General features: G+C 41.1%; 1 protein-coding gene across 4 annotated transcripts in view; it reads left to right on the top strand.

Annotated features, from left to right (window-relative positions):
* The first annotated feature begins 3,872 nt into the window (after positions 1-3,872).
* LOC102918148 (Fc receptor-like protein 2) overlaps positions 3,873-6,359 on the top strand; it is a 24,238-nt gene continuing 21,751 nt past the window's right edge. For 2 of the 4 annotated variants that reach the window (XM_076574354.1, XM_076574352.1), the window contains exons 1-2: positions 3,884-3,951; positions 5,173-5,404. The gene's annotated coding sequence lies outside the window, so the exon portion shown is untranslated. Of the gene's footprint in view, positions 3,952-5,172; positions 5,405-6,359 lie in introns of all 4 variants that reach the window. The other 2 variants (XM_076574356.1, XM_076574353.1) reach the window with 1 other exon arrangement.

The raw sequence follows: 6,359 nt of genomic DNA, 5'->3' as shown, positions 1-6,359 counted from the left end.
GTTGTGAGCTGCCATGTGGGTGCTGGAAATCAAACCTGAGTCCTCTGGAAGAGCATCATTGCTCTTAACAGCTGAGCCCCGAGAGGCAGGTTTCAAAGAGAATAAAATGGAGGGAATGGATACCATTCTTGGTATCGAGTGTTGCAGCTCTGGTAAAAAGATAGCCCGAGCAGAAAGATGGGCGAAACACGAACTTGTGGAACAGAACAAAGATGTCCAGTTACCATTTTTCACATATTTATTCATTGTATGGCGGTGTGTGGGTGCACCATGTCACCATGTCATTTGTGTGAAGGTCAGAGGGCAAGCTACAAGGGTTGTTTCTCTCCTAAGGATTAATCTCAAGTCATTAATGCAGCCCTCAACTAATATTCTATAAGTAAGTAAAAATGATACAATCATTAGACACGGTCTTTTAAACAAATGGGTTAGAGTAATCAAACATCCCTAGGGAAAAAACAAAACAAAAAAGTAAAAAAATAAACAAACAACAACAACAAACACACACACACATAAACACACACACACACAAACACACACACACACAAACACACACACACACACACCTGGCGGGATAGATCCTATGATTAAAGGGGTTTTCCCAGGGTGAGATATGCTGAGTCCCTCGAGTTCCCAAATATGGGAACCCTGACTACATATTTGCATAGTGGGGATTGCTTTCTCACTTAAGAAGAAGAAAGAACAAAAACCTCTATGTATCTTACATGAAGCCAACTTCAATGGACCATGGGCTTAAACTAAAATAGAAAATTACAGAAATTTTAGAGGTGACCCAAAGAATAAAGCCTCCAGAATCTACACCAAGGCAAAGAATTCCTATATTTGGCCATAAAAACATAATCCACAAGGGGTAAAATTGAAAACTTTGACTTTATAATAATCTAAAACATTTTACGTGATGTAGGTTCTATGATGACAATTAGGGTAGTCACTAATCTGATTATAGGGCAAGTTCAGGCACCCTATCCATTATTGCTAGGAGACTTAGTTGATGTCATTCTTGGGGATTCTTGGGGATTTCCCTGGCACCAAGTTTCTCCCTAGCCCACTAATGGTTCTCTCTACCAAGATATCTCTTTCATTGCTCTCCCTCTCCATCCCTCCCTTCACTTGGCCATTTCAGTCCCTCCTGTTCCCATATCCCATCTCTTCCCTTCTACCCATCTCCCAGTTTACCCAGGAGATCTTAACTATTTTCCCTTTCTGGGGCTTCCCATGTGCGTCCCTCTTAGGTCCTCCTTTTTACCTAGCTTCTCTGGGGTTGTGGATTATAGCCTGGTTATCCTTTGTTTTGTGCCTAATATCCATTTAAGAGCAAGTACATACTGTGTTTGTCTTTCTGGGTCTGGGTTGTCATAATAGAACCTACATCCAGTAACTGATGGAAGCAGATGCAGTGATCCACAACCAAGCACTGGGCTGAGCTCCTAGACTTCAGTTGAAGAGAGGGAGGAGGGATCACAGGAGCAAGAGAGGTCAAGATCATGATGGAGAAAACCACAAGGACAGCTGACCCAAGCTTATAAGCAAGAGCTTATGGACTCTGGACTGTCAGCTGGGGAACATGCATGGGACCTAACTAGGCCTTCTGAATGTGAACATAAGTTATGTGCTTAGATCTGTATGGGGAGCCCTGGCAGTAGGACCAGGACTTATCCTGGGTGCATGAAATGGCTTTTTGGAACGCATTCCTTAGGTTGGGATAACTTACTCAGCCTTAACACAGGGAGTAGAGCTTGGTCCTGTCTCAATTTAATATGGTAGACTTTGTTGACTCCCCAAGGGAGGCCTTACCCTCTCTGAGGAGTGGATGGGTGGGTGGGATTGGAGGGGGGGCAGGGAAGAGGAGGGAAGGGGCACTGGAATTGGTATGTAAAATGAAAAAAATTTAAAGAAATAAATTTTATAAAGTTTACTTTTTGTGGTAGTTTGAATGTAATTAGCCCCCATAATTTCATAGAGAGTGGCACTATTAGGTAGCTGTAATACCTAATGAGCTACCACAATGAAATGTTGTCCTTTACAGGAGTTGCTGTGGCCATGGTGTCTCTTAATAGCAATAGAAACCCTAACTAAGACAACTTGCAAGGGGTCCTACTAAAAGAATGAAAATGTGAGCTACAGACAGGAGAAGTGTTTACATCATGGATCCAGTAAGACTGGAAACTAATATATTTTTCAAAGTCTAAAACTAAACATTGGAGAAATGAAAACTTCAGTCTTAAAATGGGCAAAACAGGGTTAAACAAATGGCAAATAAATATGTGGGAATTGTACAAATTTATTGGCTACAGGAGAAATTAAAATTATAGGAAAATATCACCTACACGTATCTGTGGTAGTTTAAATGTAACTGGTCCCCATAATCTCATAGGGAGTGGCACTATTAGGAGGTATGGTCTTTTTGGAGTAGGTGTGGTCTTGTTGGAGGAAGTGTGTCATTCTGGAGGTGGGCTTTGAGATCTCATATATGTTCAAGATACCACCCAGGGACACACATCAATTCCTGTTACCTCCAAGATGTAGGACTCTGAGCTACTTTTCCAGCACTGTCTTCCTGCACGCTGCCATGTCCCATCATGATGATAATGGACTAAACTCTAAACTGTAAGCCACCCAAGTACATGTTTTTCTTTTATAAGAGCTGCCATGGTCATGGTGTCTCTTCACAGCAATAGAAACCCTAATTAAGACAACATCCGCTAGAATAACTAAACTTTAAACATAGTTATATACTAAACACCAGTGAAAAGGAGAAGGGTCAAGTCATCATGCAGAGGTGGTGGTAACGTAAACTGGTGCACTCAGAAAAACATGTAGCCATCTTTAAAGATGAAGCAAGCTGCATTGGAGAGACAGAAGCATGAGGGTGAAGAGTTTAAGGCCACCCTGAGCTACACAGGGATATTTATCTCAAAACAAGCCAAAGAGGAGTTAAAAAAAAAAAGAAAAGGCAAAAGCTACTTATCCCAAAACCAATCACTTTCATCTTAGTCAACGAAATGAAAACTGGTCTTTAAACAACATATTTCTATAAATGTTTATAGCAGCTTTATTCATAACTATTAAAACCTGAAAGACTTAGAGGCCCTTCAATGGGTTAAACAACAGGTGTGCTCCATAATGAAAATGGACAAACTATAGATATGGACAAAAACATGGACAAACCTTAAGAAAATTACACTGGGAGAGGATATGCCTACCACGTGACTCTATTTAATGTAATGCTTATGAAAAGCATACATCACAAATAGAAATTAACTTATAGCTGCTAGGGGCTAAGGAATGGGTGTGGAGATGCGGGACGAATAGGACAGAGTAAATACTGGGGATTTTGGATCTTTAGTCCAACAATATGATTGATTATCTGTGGGGCGTTTACTCACCAACCCCACAGCTTCCCAGAGTTTTCTTGAGTGCCAGCAGCAGGAAATATTAGATAGAAGGATTTAGATTGTGGAGATAAACAGATAGAAAATAAAGGATAGCCTCGAGAGGGCCTGGAACCTTTTCCAGTGGGCCCTGACTGTCTCTGCCCCAGGGTTTTTATAGAGATGCCAAGGAGTGGAGCAAAAGACCTCCTCCCTGAGCACAGCCAAGTGCAGACCATCTCAGACACCTGCACTCAGGCCCGTCCATGGTCCTGATCATCCTCTATTCAAACCTGCTGGGTGAAGCCACGAGGAACCCGAGAACGGGCTCCCACAATTATCCTGTTTGTAACTATGCAAATCTACAAAACAGTACTTGGTACATTGCTGTGGATATTGCTCTATATAAATAAAACACTGATGGCCGGTGACCAGGCAGGAAGTAGGTTGCCAGGCAGGAAGTAGGTGGGACAAGGAGAGAGGAGAATTCTGGGAAGGGGAAGGCTGAGGGGGGAGACACTGTTGCCACCGCCAGGACAAGCAGCATGTAAAGACTCTGGTAAGCCACCAGCCACGTGGCAAGGTATAGATTTATAAAAATGGGTTAATTTAAGATAAAAGAACAGTTAGCAAGAAGCCTGCCACGGCCATACAGTTTATAAGTGATATAAGCGTCTGAGTGATTATTTTATAAGTGGATTGTGGGACTGCGGGGCTTGGGGAACCTGGAGAGAAGCCCTCCAGCAACAGTACATTCATACAGATAAGCACACAAATAATAAAAATTAATGCAAGTATAATTAGGAAAGTCCTAAGTAAGTTCTGTGGGTTACTGTTAGAATTTCATGGAGGGATATGAAAAAGGGGAATAGGTTGGGGAGAAAAGAGCCGAGATGAATCTTCTTTGCATATGAGCTGTAAAGTGGGGGTCTGAAGGAAGAGGCTTCAGTCTCAACAGATAAATAAATACCCATTCTTAAAAGTTTCCTGGGATGGGGAGATCCTACATCACAAGGCTGCAGGTTTGGTTAGTGTGTGATCTATGCTAAGTGCCCACAGTCCTTGTCACTGATTCCCAGATGATGATGATGATAATGATAATGATGATGATGATGGTCTGTGTGTGTATGTTGTGGGGGGGGGTGGGGGGCTGGATTCATCTCTTTCTAAGAGCAGTGAGTGACCTGTTGGTAACCCCTAGCAATGTCTGGAGGGAAAGGAGGCTGCAGGTGTGTTCCCAGATCCCTGGGGTCCTCTAGAGGGGAACATGGAAGGCCATGGATCTAACAGTTGCATCTGTAGCAGTATCCTGGATTTGACGTGCACTATAGTCATATCAAATACTATTTGATACTCAGGGGGTGGACAGAAGGTATATAGGACTTCTTTGTTCATTTCTTTGAAAATTCCCCCAAATTTTTAAGTAAGAATTAAAAAAATAAAAATAAATGTATGACAATTAAAAGACTGGCAACGAAGTATTAAGAAACACACCAATGACATTAAATAGGAATTGTAGAATGCCTTGATGTCAGCGAATAGTTAACATTTGCCAAAACATCTCAGTTTAATAGAGACAGTGGGATAAATTCATAATCAAATTCAGAACACTCACAAATCATATTACCATAATGGCAGTATGTAAAGCTTTCAAATTTCTAGTATGAAGAATAAAAGTCAAAATGCCCAATAATTAATTATAGACATAATATGTGTAGTAATACACATATAAAAAAATGTAAACTGCCACATATAATGGTTTGTATGTGGAAAATTCTAGGCTATTTGAATGCAGCCGAAGCTAAGCTCTGACCAGGTTATACTACAACTACAAGATCTTCAAATGTGAGTTGCTTAGTAGAAACACAGTAATTACAACAGAGAAACAAATGAGAGAGGAAACAGCTTAGCACTTCTCCAGGCCACAAAACCACAGAGACAGGAGGCAAAAGAGGAAGACAGGAAGAAAGGCTACACACAGGGATTAGAAAACTGTGCACACAAAAGGCCTGGTAAGTCCCGAGGGGAACAGTAACCTCTACCTAAAAGAAACAAAATCAGCTAAATGCACTGACTACAGGACCAATTCTAGATTGTCTGAAGAGACTGATTTTGCTTGAAAAGACACATAAACTAAAGGTGAAGGCATGAAAAAAGATATTCCATGCAAATGAGAACCAAAACTGAGTTTGAGACTTATATCTGATGAATCAGACTTTACATTTTACACATGCTTTATTGAAAGACTGGGAAAAGGTCATCATGTAACTATAAAGGTGTCAATTCATTAAGAGTAGAGAATGTAACAATGATAAATTAATGTAACAATGGTAAATATGTATCACTCAATGTTAGAGTATCCAAGTACACACAAGAAATGGGAGATGTGGAGGAAGACACATTTTGGAACACTGCATGTACTGGTCCATTTCTTTTCCAACTTGACACAATCTTGGGTCATCTGAGAAGAGGGAACCTCAAATGAGAAAATGTCCCATCAGACTGGCCTGTAGGCAAGCCTGTGAGGGTGTTTTCTTGACTGATGACTGATGTAGAAGGGCCGGGTCCACAATGGGTGGTGCTGTCTCTGGGCAGGGGGTCCTGGAGTGTATAAGAAAGCACACTGAGCAAACCATGGGGAGTGAGCTAGGGAGAGCTAGTGAGTAACATTCTTCCATGGCCTCTGCTCAAGTTCCTGTCTCCAGGTTTCTGTCCTGAGTTCTTACCCTGACTTTTCTTCATGAAGGTTGTAAGCTATAATGTGAAATAAACTCTTTTCCTCTCCAAGTTGATTTTGGTAGAGGTGTTTCATCACAGTAATAGAAACCTATCAGCAATGGAAATGGTATCCATACATAAAATCAACAGAGAAATGACAGATATAAACTGTACTCTAACACTATGTAACAGACATTCGTAGAACATTCCACCAAAGCAGCAAAACACATGTTCTTCCTAAGAGTACAT

The sequence above is a fragment of the Peromyscus maniculatus genome, chromosome 6 (genome assembly GCF_049852395.1).
Source record: "Peromyscus maniculatus bairdii isolate BWxNUB_F1_BW_parent chromosome 6, HU_Pman_BW_mat_3.1, whole genome shotgun sequence".
In the NCBI taxonomy this organism is placed as follows: domain Eukaryota; kingdom Metazoa; phylum Chordata; class Mammalia; order Rodentia; family Cricetidae; genus Peromyscus; species Peromyscus maniculatus.
This window is presented reverse-complemented; position numbering and strand designations above follow the sequence as displayed.